This window comes from Eretmochelys imbricata, chromosome 14 (assembly GCF_965152235.1).
Source record: "Eretmochelys imbricata isolate rEreImb1 chromosome 14, rEreImb1.hap1, whole genome shotgun sequence".
NCBI lineage: Eukaryota > Metazoa > Chordata > Testudines > Cheloniidae > Eretmochelys > Eretmochelys imbricata.
The window spans coordinates 53179262-53190851 of NC_135585.1; positions in this window are offsets into that span (position 1 = coordinate 53179262).

Below are 11590 nucleotides of genomic sequence, written 5' to 3' on the forward strand. Positions count from 1 at the left end.
GCTGTCTGTGAAACACCGGATCCCGTCCTTGACAAGGGCACACTGGGAAACTGTTCAGAGGCAACAGGTAACTCAGCGGTTCCCAGACTAGAGGTTGGGACTCCAAGTGGGGTCACACCGTGAGTGTAGGGGGTCCCACTGATCCTGAGTGTACAGAGGATGACCTTTTGCTTTTCACACCATGACCTTGCATGTACGTTGCATGCAAGATCACGCTATGCAGAGGCCACCATTTTGTCAGGGCACCCTCCATGGTGTCTGGGGTTGCAGGAAGCCATAAGGCTGAAAATGGGGTCATGCAGGGAAAATGTTTGGGAATTGCTGAGGTAACATATTAGAAAAGGGAATTTATCTGATATAGAAGTGCAAAGCCTGAAGTTGCATCTCTATGTTTATTTTATGTGTAACTTGGGTTTGCTTTTCCTTACTCTTTCATTTATTGAATCTGTGATTTTTCTCTGGTGTACAAATTTTGTGGAGTGAGTGTGCCAAAGCAAACTGATAACTGGGAGCTCCTTTCACACCTTCAGGGGAAAATTCTGAGTGTTTGGTAGTTAAGATGGATCTGGGGTGATGTGGGACCAGAAGGGCTGTTTAGGTCACTCTGCAAGGAGTAGCTAGACTGGTGGAAGCCAGGGTGAGAACTTTATATTTGTGGGCTGGCTAGTGCTGTCAGAGCTCTGAGCCATATCAGCACAGTATTAAGAAATCCCAAGGGTACAGGGCAGATGGTGACAGACGCTCACTGATCTGGGTGATCCTCAAAACGTGTCACACACTATCCCATTTTGCCCTGTATTTTTTCCTCCACACCAAGGACATGGTCCACACAGGTGTCCCTTACTTCCACTGCTCTCCTGCACTGAGGCACACTTCCTTGTTGCCTGTATCAGGCCTGTAAGCCAGCACTGTGTGTGTCCTACTCCTGGTGGAAATCCTTTCCCTTATCCTCATTTGTCGTGCAGTGCACAGTATGCCCCACTAACATAATTTGCGTTATCTACACTGGCACCCAAATGGTTTTGTAGACAGAGCCATCGTGTCTTCAGTCAGTCAAATGCACATTCCACCACAGTCCTGCAACTGCTCAATATTTAGTTAAACCTTGTGCCAGGTGCTCTGAAACCAGGGTCGGGCTTCACGTGCCAGGGTAGTAGAGGATAGGTTGGGTGTCATAAGATAACAGTGGGCACACACACCCCATTGAATGATATACGTACTATTGAGAAGGAATAAATCCTTTCTTGTCCAAATATGAAAGTGCTAGATCTCTGAAATATCCTGGCATCATGCACCCTGCCGGTGAATCCCACACTTGCATCCATAAACCCTTCTCTATGGTCAGCCAAGGCCTGCATAATGAGTGAATATTGAAAACCAGAAAGGACACTAATGTGCATATGTGCCACTGATGACTCTAGCACAGTTTGGGAAGCTCATTCACTGAAAGCCAGCTATTATTTTGGGGACATTAGCAATTTTCATCATCCATGGGTAAACTACAGCAATAATTGCCTTGCAAACCTCCCTCATCACTGCACCAACAGTTGACTTGCCTACACCAAACTGGTTAGCCACTGATCTGTAGCAGTTGGGGCAAGCCAGCTTCCAGCAACCTGCTTTGGCACTGGTATGGCCTCCCTCATCTGCATGTCCTGGTGCTGGAGGGTCAGGGAAAGTTCCTCACACAGCTCCATAGTGTCTTTCCTCATGATAACAGTTTTCAAGTACATAAAAGGCTGATACAAGGAGGAGGGAGAAAAATTGTTCTTCTTAACCTCTGAGGATAGGACAAGAAGCAATGGGCTTAAACTACAGTAAGGGAGATTTAGGTTGGACATTAGGAGAAACTTCCTGTCAGGATGGTTAAGCACTGGAATAAATTGCCGAGGGAGGTTGTGGAATCTCCATCATGGAGATATTTAAGACTAGGTCAGACAAACACCTGCCAGGGATGGTCTAGATAATACTTAGTCCTGCCATGAGTGCAGGGGACTGGGCTAGATGACCTCTCAAGGTCCCTTCCAGTCCTATGATTCTATGTGAAAGTACTGGAGCCACTGCCAGTCAGCCCTGGTCCGCATGATGATGTGATCTACAACTCTGTGCTTGTGGTTCTGATCCAAAACTGCCAGTACACACTGGAGGATTCCACTCAGGTGTTTCCACTGCTCCATGTCTGCATGCAGCCTAGATGCTGCTCTTTAAAAAGTACATCACAGTCATCTCAGGGCAAAAAGCTGCTGCCAGAATGCCCTCCACCACATCTCATGCCCCCTCTCTGCCTCAGGTTGCATGAGTGCTAATAACTGGAACAGGTCACCATCTTGAGCTGGATCTATACCTTGCTATTGGTTGGCATGGAGTCTAGAACATGACAAGTCAGAAGTGCTTTACTTTACTGAGTTGGTGGGCTAAGAACACTCCAGCAGAGGGGCCCAGAAAGGACAGACAAGTTCTCCCACAATACGCTGCCAAACAATTCATACAACATTGTAGCTTTGTGCGGCACTAAGAAGCATGGGATATGCCTCTAGAAGTCCTAGAACCTCACCCACATTAGTGTAGCACCAGGGTGGATGTGGCTACACAAGAAAGACTCGAGTGTGGCCTAGCACTATGGACTCTCGTACTTGGATTTAGCTAATCTGGGTTTCCAGAATTAACTTGGGTCTGCAGTGCAGATATACCCTCAGTGTGGCAACCATGCTCAGTTAAAGTCAAGAAAAGCAAAAGTTAAGGCTCCAAAAGCCTTGAAATATGTGAGTAGGAGAGGGTAGAGTATTTTGTAACTTGAAAAACCCTTAGAAGAGGTTCCCACACTATTTTTGCTGCACCTTCCCTTCAGAGATTTGTGTCCCATGCATGAACTCCTCTAAGGAAACAGTTTTCCTGCAGAGGCTTAGGGCCTGATAGCCCATCCCAGCTGGGGCATCCCGCTGCTCCCCAGCACACAAGCATCCCCAGCCGGGCACATGCTTTGGCCAGGCAGCCCCAGCAAGACTCAGCCAGCCAGCCTGAGCCTCTCTCCTCATGCCCATGCCCTGGGACCCTCCAGAACCACTCACAGACCTCAGGCTCCTGGCACGATCCCCAGCACACATGCAAGAGCCTGTGGGCAGGGAGGAACTACCTCCCAAGGGGATGCCTATACTTCAGCCTCTGGAGAGGTGAGCAAGATGGACCAGATCCTCCTCTCCTGCTCAGGGAGAGGCCTGGCCCCCTTGATCATAGACTATAAGGCCAGAAGGGACCCTCTTGATCATCTAGTCTGACCTCCTGCACATTGCAGGCTACAACACCTCATCCAACCACTCCTGTAGTGGGTCCATAAATGTTGGCTGAGGTGCAGAATTCCACAACTCTTGATTTAAAGACTTCTAGTTAAAGAGAATCCATCATTTACTCCACTTCAAACCAACAAGTGTCCCATCCCCTATACTTCAGAAAAAGGTGACCTCCTGCCATTGTCTCTGTAAATCTAACCCACTTCCTGACCCCAAAAGATGGCAATGAGTTAGACGCTGAGCATTTTAGCAAGACCCAACTGCCAGACAGTAGAGAATTCTTTCCCATGGGTAACTCAGAACTCTTCCTATCTAGTGTCCCATCACCAGCTAATGGAGGTATTTGCTAACTGCAGTAATGGATAGACTATTTGCCAGTATAGACAACCTCATCATACCACCCGCTCCATAAACTTATCAAGCTCAATCTTAAAACAAGGTAGGTTTTTTGCCCCCACTACTTCCCTTAAAAGGCTGTTCCAGAGCTTCACTCCTCTGATGGTTAGAAACTTTCATCTAATTTCAAGCCTAAATTTGTTGACGACTGGTTGATATCCATTTGTTCTTGTACTACTACTGACCCTTCACTTAAATGGCACTCTCCCTGGAGTTTATCCCTCTGACATATTTATAGAGAGCAATTATACCTCCCCTCAGCCTTCGTTTTGTTAGGCTAACCAAGCCAATATCCTTAAGTCTCTTCTTGTAGGAGTTTCTCCATTCCTCTGATCATCCTGGCAGCCCTTCTCTGCACCTATTCCAGTTTGAAATCCTCTTTGTGAAACATGGGAGACCAGAACTGCATCCAGTACTCCAGATAACATCTCATCAGTGGCTCGTACAATGATAACAACACTTCCCAAGTTCCCTGTCTCTACTGGAAATGCCTTGCCTGACATCCTCGGATTGAAGTGGCTTTTTTCATAGCTGCATCACATTGGCGGCTCAGTCATCCTGTGATACACCAACACTCCCAGGTCTTTCTCCTCCTCTGTCGCTTCCAGCTGATAATCCCCTGTTTATTCTTGTTGCTAGTCCCTAAATGCATGACCTTGCACTATTAAATTTCATCCAATTTCTATTACTCCAGTTTTCAAGGTCACCCAACTCCTTATGATATTCCATTCCCTCTCCGTATTGGCAATACCGCCCAACTTTGTGTTGTTCGCAAATTTTATTAGCACACTCCCACTCTGTGTGCCAAGGTCATTAATGAAAATGTTAAATAAAATTGGTACCAAGACTGATCCTTGAGGAACTCCACTAGTAACCTCCCTCCAGCCTGACAATTCACCCTTCAGTATGACCCAGTGTAGTCTCCACTTTATCCAGTTCCTTACCCTCCTTTTGATTTTCATATTAATCCCCACCTTCTCCAATTTAACTAATGATTTCCATGTGGAATTGTATCAAATGCTTTACCAAACTCCAGGCAGATTAGATCTCCTGCATTTTCTTTGTTTAGAACAGTGGTTATCTTCTCAAAGACAGATCAGGTTGGTCTGGCTGTCTGGCACATCTACCTTTTGTAAAATCATGGTGTATTTTATCCCAGTTGCCATTTGCCTCTGTCTTTAATTACTCTCACAAAATTTGTTCTAAGACCTCACATATAATTGAGGTCAAACTAATGGGCCTTTAGTTTCCTGAACTGCTTCTGCCCCCTCTCTTAAATATAGGTACTATGTTTGTTCCTCGTTCCTCCTCCTTCTTCCAGCCAGGCAACAGCAGCAAGAGGTAGAGTAGGAGACTCAGCATTGTTAACCAGTCAGGTCCTCACACTTGCCTCATAACCCAGGAGAGCACACCTTGCAGTTTGAAAAACAAAGCTTTAAAATGAACAGCACCACAACAGCATATAGCTGGAAGCAACTGTGCATTTTTAAACAAAACCTTAAGCTGTACGGAAATGTTTTGAGAGACTGTGCAGAACAGCTAGCAGCAAGTGCTCTGGTTGCTTACCAGAGGCAGGTAGAAAAGAAATGTGCAGTATTAGTGGTTAACAAGTGGTAACACAGGCATACATGGTCACACAGGCTTTTGGCAGTAGTAAATAAACAAGTCTGTTCCACGAACTAACCAGTGTTAAGATGTCTTTATAAAAAGGCAGCTGAGCTGAGGAGCTAGAGGTACTGCACGTTGAAGTGTACAGTTGTATTGTTGACACCCTGCATTTCCTTTCGTTGAAAAGAAGTAAACTGCAGAAAGTTTTGCAGAGCTACATTTAAATGAATGGGTTTAATGCCCACTCAAATGGAAGTTACTGGATGAGAGAATAGATTTAGAGGGACATCAAGATGTTTAACCACATCTAGCCTATCTCGAGCCTGTGTAGTCAGTTACGGAATGCCTATAGACTCTAACTCTCCGTACAATAAGTTCTCAGTATTCAGTGCCCATTGAACTAGTTGTATTACTGCATGAGTATTCGCATGATTGGCAGCTGAAGAAAAAAAAATCAAATTCCAGCCCTGCAGTTACCATATTGTTCTTCTCATTTTGATCTAAAGTGTTGTGTAATGTTGCTGTATATTAAACATTTCAACCCAGAGACAATTGCAGTGAATGATGTTCTACTTTAGAAGGTCTAATCCTGCAGTCCTTATTCAAGCAAAACTCAAAAATATAGGGCCAGTTTACAAAAGTCAATTTATACGACTTAAACCTCAGATAAGATTGTGCATACAAAATCCTGACACGTTTAATAGCTAGGTTATAAGGTCACTTTGAACATTTTGCTTAAGTATATTTTTCATTAACAAAATCTTTGCTTTAAAACAAAAAAACAAGAAGCTGGGTAGATGTTGTGACGGGTTTGGGCCCTTTGGGGTATCACCTGATGTGATAGGGTGCCACTGAGTCAGCCTATTCTGCCAGCCTGAGCCCCCTTTACCTGGCCTTGCTGGGTTAGGCTCACAAGCCTCTTCCAGCCAAGCACACAGGCAGGGCCACACCCAGCTGCACAGAGAGATGGAGATCCGCTCTGGAAAGATTCAGCCTTAGGGGCTCACCCCAACACTCTGGAGCCCATTCCCTTTAAGGGGTACAAACCCAAAAGTTTTATGAAATTCACCCCCTCCCTCAATGCGGAGGGAGATATTCACAATTTCTTGCCACCCCCCTCCCACCACAGTTAGAAATTACATAAACTGGGTTATATTATAAACAAGCAATAAGTTTATTAACTACAAAAGGTAAATTCTAAGTGAATATAAGAGAACAGACAGAACAAAGCAGATTACTGACCGAATAAAGCAAAATACACAAGCTAAGCTCAATATACAAAATGTAATGTCTTACCCTAAATGTTATTTTAGGCAGGTTGCAAAGTTTCTGTGGTTCAGAGTTCCCGTTATATTTCTTTTCAGACCCTTCCGCCCCCCCGCCTTCCCTTCAGATGGCTTTAGCAGTCTTTTTTTTGGTCAGACAGGCCATGGAGAGGAGGAGTCCCCTTTGCCTTCCTCCTCACCCTTAAATAGGATTTATATAAGGTGGGAATCCTTTGTTTCCCAAACTTGACCCCACTTCCCTTCCAGTGGAAAGTTACAAGAAGTTCCAGGTAATGTTTAATATCAGGTGACAAGACCATCTGACTCTAATATCTCAGCATCCATGAATCAGTGGCAGTATGGAGCATCCGCAGGAAGGCCAAGCCTTTTCCCAGCCCATTGTTCTTGCTGATGGGCCATCAGCCCTGTCTGATTTTTTCCATTGTTATAGCTGAAGTGTTAGCAGTGGGCATCACCCAAAGCAGCATAGTTGAAATACAGATACATAGTCAATATTCCTAACTTCAGATACAGAAATGATACAGGCATACAAATGGGATAATCACATTCAGTAAATTATAGCCTTTCCAATGATATCTTACAAGAGCCATCTCAGTTATGTCATATTTATATCATAAGCATATTTTCATAAAGAATATGGAGTGAAACGTCACAGATATGACATCCCACACCAAGGCAAATCCTAAAAAAGGAAGTAAGTTATGACGGAACATAACTCCCCCTTAACCATATCCTAATGCCCATGTAGGACAGGTCCACTGACACTGATGGACTGCATCTTCAGGTAACCTTTTTATTCCTCCAAGTGAAAAGGAAACCACACAACAATTTCTCCTCACAATAACATGCCAAAATTCCTCAGCATTTATTTAGGGCTGAGGGGTACACCTTAGGGGTATGATGTATTATTTGGGGTGGGGCACGGATTGAAAACATGAGGTTTGAATCAAAAAAGAGTTATGGTTTTGGATACGGGCATCACCAGGCCAGAATCATAGAAATGTAACGTCAGTACGCAGAAAGATAATGGAGCAAATCATTAACTATCCTTTGAGTTAGAGATTAGGAAAAACTTTCTAAGCTGAGTCTCCCCTGCTGCAAATTAAGTCAATTACATCTCACATCCCATGCATGTAGCCATCGCTTGTCCCTATATGTAGGGCCCTACCAAACTCATGTCCCATTTTGGTCAATTTCACGGTCATAGGATTTTAAAAATAAAAAATTTCATGATTTCAGCTACTTAAGTCTGAAATTTCACGGTGTTTTAATTGAAGGGGGCCTGACCCAAAAAGGAGTTGTGGTGGGGTTGTAAGGTTATTGTAAGGGGGATTGCGGTACTGCTACACTTACTTCTGGGCGGCTGAATAGCGGTGGCTGCCCGCCGGGAGCCCAGATCTGAAGGCAGAGCCGCCGCCAGCAGCCGCGCAGAAGTAAGGGTGGCGTGGTATGGTATTGCCACCCTTACTTCTGCGCTGCTGCTGGCGGGATGCAGCCTTCAGAATTGGGTGCCCAGCCAACAGCCGCCACTCTCTGGCTGCTTAGGTCTGAAGGCAGCACAGAAGTAAGGGTGGCAATACCACAGCCCCCCTGAAATAACCTTGTGACCCCCCTACAACTCTCTTTTGGGTCAGGACCCCCTATTTGAAAAACCCTGGTCTCCCCCATGAAATCTGTATAGTATAGGGAAAAAGCACAGAAAAGACCAGACTTCACGGGGGGAGACCAGATTTCACAGTCCGTGATGTGTTTTCCATGGCCATGAATTTGGTAGAGCTATGTGTGTAGTTTTGGATAAAATACATGTAAGTTAACTGATTGATATGAAAATCTGAAAATTTCTTAGAGAGAAAACTCTGATGAAGTTCCACCTTATCTTTAAAGAAGACTCTGTACGGTGGTTCAGATGTGAGGGCACACAGTTCGGAGATCCATCTGGCAGAAGGGATAGTAACTCAGAATATCACCTTCCATGGAAAGTGTAGTAAGGAGCACATGGCTAGAGGTTCCAATAGTGGTCCCATTAGTTTAAACAAAACCAAGTTCAAGTCCCCAGGGGGAAAACAGGCTCCCTTAGCTGAGGGTACAATCTTATCAGGCCTTTACGGAATCTAAATATGCAGAAGTCAGTTTCCAGGTATTAATCATACAGAAACCAGTTATTTCTCCAGAAGTTAACATGCTGCAAAGTTTACATGTCACACCACCAGAACCCCCTCTGTCCTTTTTGGGGCCACTAGATAAATATAATCTCAACTCAGAGCTTGAAGGCTGTTGCAGGTACAAAGGAGAATTTGCAGAGAGAGCCTAATCAGAGGTAACTGGGTAGGACTAAAGTAGACTGGCACACTGCCTGCCCCAACTCTATAGGGTGACCATTTTTCCCAAAGGGAAAATGGGACACCACATGGGACTAGTCTGAGCATCCCCCGTCCCCGTGGCTGGCCCAAGCCGCACATCTGAGCCCCCACCCTGTGGGGCTTACCCGAGCCCTGCCCCCTTCCTCCCACTCTCAGGCTGCGCCTGGCCTGAGCCCTGCCCCCTCCTGCCCACCCCCACAAGGCTGGGGCAGGCGGCACTGCTCATCTGAGCCCTGCCTGCTCCCCTGTGTGAGGCTGGGGCTAGCATTGCTGCTCGCCCAAGCCCTGCCTGCCCCCTGTGTAAGGCTAGGGCTGGAGTCGCTCCTGCACAGGACTGGAATCACTGCTCACCCCCCTCTGCCGCAAGTTCCTCCACACCCCACTTTTTTGACAAAAGTGGGCATTTGTCCTGTTTGCTCTTGCTAACTGATCAAGTTGGCAAAAACAAATGGGACAAATGCCCACTTTTGTGAAAACAGGACGGCCAGGGCAGGGCTTTAAAAAGGGACTGTCTCTGCCAAAATGGGATATGTAGTCACCCTACAGCTCTACCAAAACTTCCCCCTCCCTCTCCAGGCCCTTATAATTCCCCTGACTAATCTGCCAGTCCCCACCCCTGGAGCTGCCCCAGCACTAGAGCTGGTTGGAAATTTTCCAACAAAGTTTTTCAAATCAGAAAAGCCAAAACTATTTGCAGGAAGGATTAGTTTTGACAAACCTCCTGATTTGAAAGAAATGTGAGAAAGTTTTGAATCTGAAGTGTCCTGTTGTGATGTTGTCAAAATGAAGTTTCATTTTTTGATTCAAAACAACTTTTAATTTTGACATTTTAGTTAATTTATAGTAAAAAAAAAGTAAAAGGTCAAAAATCAAAATAAAGTGTTTCAACTGACCTGAATATTTTTTCTCCTCCAGATTATTGGTTAATGAACATTTTTGGATTTTGACTTTTTTGGTTCAGGATGGGAAGACTTCAAAGATTGCAAAATTCTCACAGGATGGGAAAACTGCTCCCTACCCTGCTCTATCCAGTACATCTGGAGCATTTCCCTTCAGCTATTCCCTGCTTCTCCAGGTGCTGCGATATCCTGCACTAACTGATAGAACTGACTGAAAACTTGTTTTAATCAAGCTTTCAGGGTTTTATTGAAAATGGAAGAATTTGCAGGTTCTGGCAACTGAATCATCAATATATGCTGGCTTGTAGACAAAAATGCAAAACTGGCGTAAACAATTTTTTCCCCACCAAATTTTTTAGTTTTGATGAAAAAGACTTAACAAAAAAAAAAAAAAGGCTTTGATTGAAAATTTTGACCAGCTCTGCTAACCACCAATTGGTCTACTGTTCGTGCATTGTCAGAACCCCTTCTCAGTTGCTCATGTTTGTACCTCCTTAGTAACTCCCCTGGCTCTGCAAAAGCCTGCCATTCCTACCCTCTACTCCTCATTCTGTTTCCCATTCACAATCAGACTCTTGCTCTTCCAGAATCTTCCATCCCTACAAACACACCCCTGATTGACTGTCTACCCAAAACTAAGAGCCCAGAGCTTCCTTCCCACCCCTCTGTGCTATTCCTGACTAACTGCTAGTCTATTCTCTACCCCACCCCCACCTCCTGGAACTGCCCTGGCTCTGGCAGAATCTTCTAGCCCCTGATCCACAATCCCTGATTAACTGCCAGGCTCTGCCCCCAACAAAACCAGGCTCTTCCAGAACCTTCCATCTCTGTATTCCTGATGGCCATTCAGTCTGTGCTTCGCTAATAAACCCCATTACTTCTAAATGCTGTCCTCCACACACTATCCCTGACCTGACACCTTGCTAGTCTGTCCTCTGCCCCCACCTTATTAACTGCCCCAGACCTGCCACTTCTTCCCCACTCCCCTCCACAGCCCCGGTGAGATCCCTAACTCCCCACCACTCGCGGGCCCCCATCCCATGAGCCTAGCTCTATCACAGATTTTCATCCACTGTCCCCATCACTGACTTACTGCCAGTATCTCCCCCCTGCCTCCTCACAAACAGAACTTGGCACTTCCAGAACCTTCCTTCTCCCCATATGCCTGACTGACACTCTGCTCTTCACAAATGGAAGTTGCTCTTTCAGAAACTTCCATCCACCCATTATGAACCCGAGTGCAAGTCTGTCTGTCACACAGAGCCCTGCTCTTCCACACCGTTCCCCCCCGCATCCCTCACTGCCAGTCTGTCCCCCACAGACAGAGCCCCGCTCTTCCTGACCCTCCCCCCACATCTCTAACTGCCAGTCTGTCCCCCACAGACAGAGCCCCGCTCTTCCAGACCCTCCCTCTACGTCCCTGACTAACTGCCAGTCTGTCCCCCCACAGACAGAGCCCCGCTCTTCCAGACCCCCCCCACATTCCTGACTAACTGCCAGTCTGTCCCCCACAGACAGAGCCCCGCTCTTCCAGACCCTCCCCCCACGTTCCTGACTAACTGCCAGTCTGTCCCCCCACAGACAGAGCCCCGCTCTTCCAGACCCCCCCCACATTCCTGACTAACTGCCAGTCTGTCCCCCCACAGACAGAGCCCCGCTCTTCCAGACCCTCCCCGCACGTTCCTGACTAACTGCCAGTCTGTCCCCACACAGACAGAGCCCCGCTCTTCCTGACCCTCCCCCACATCCCTGAC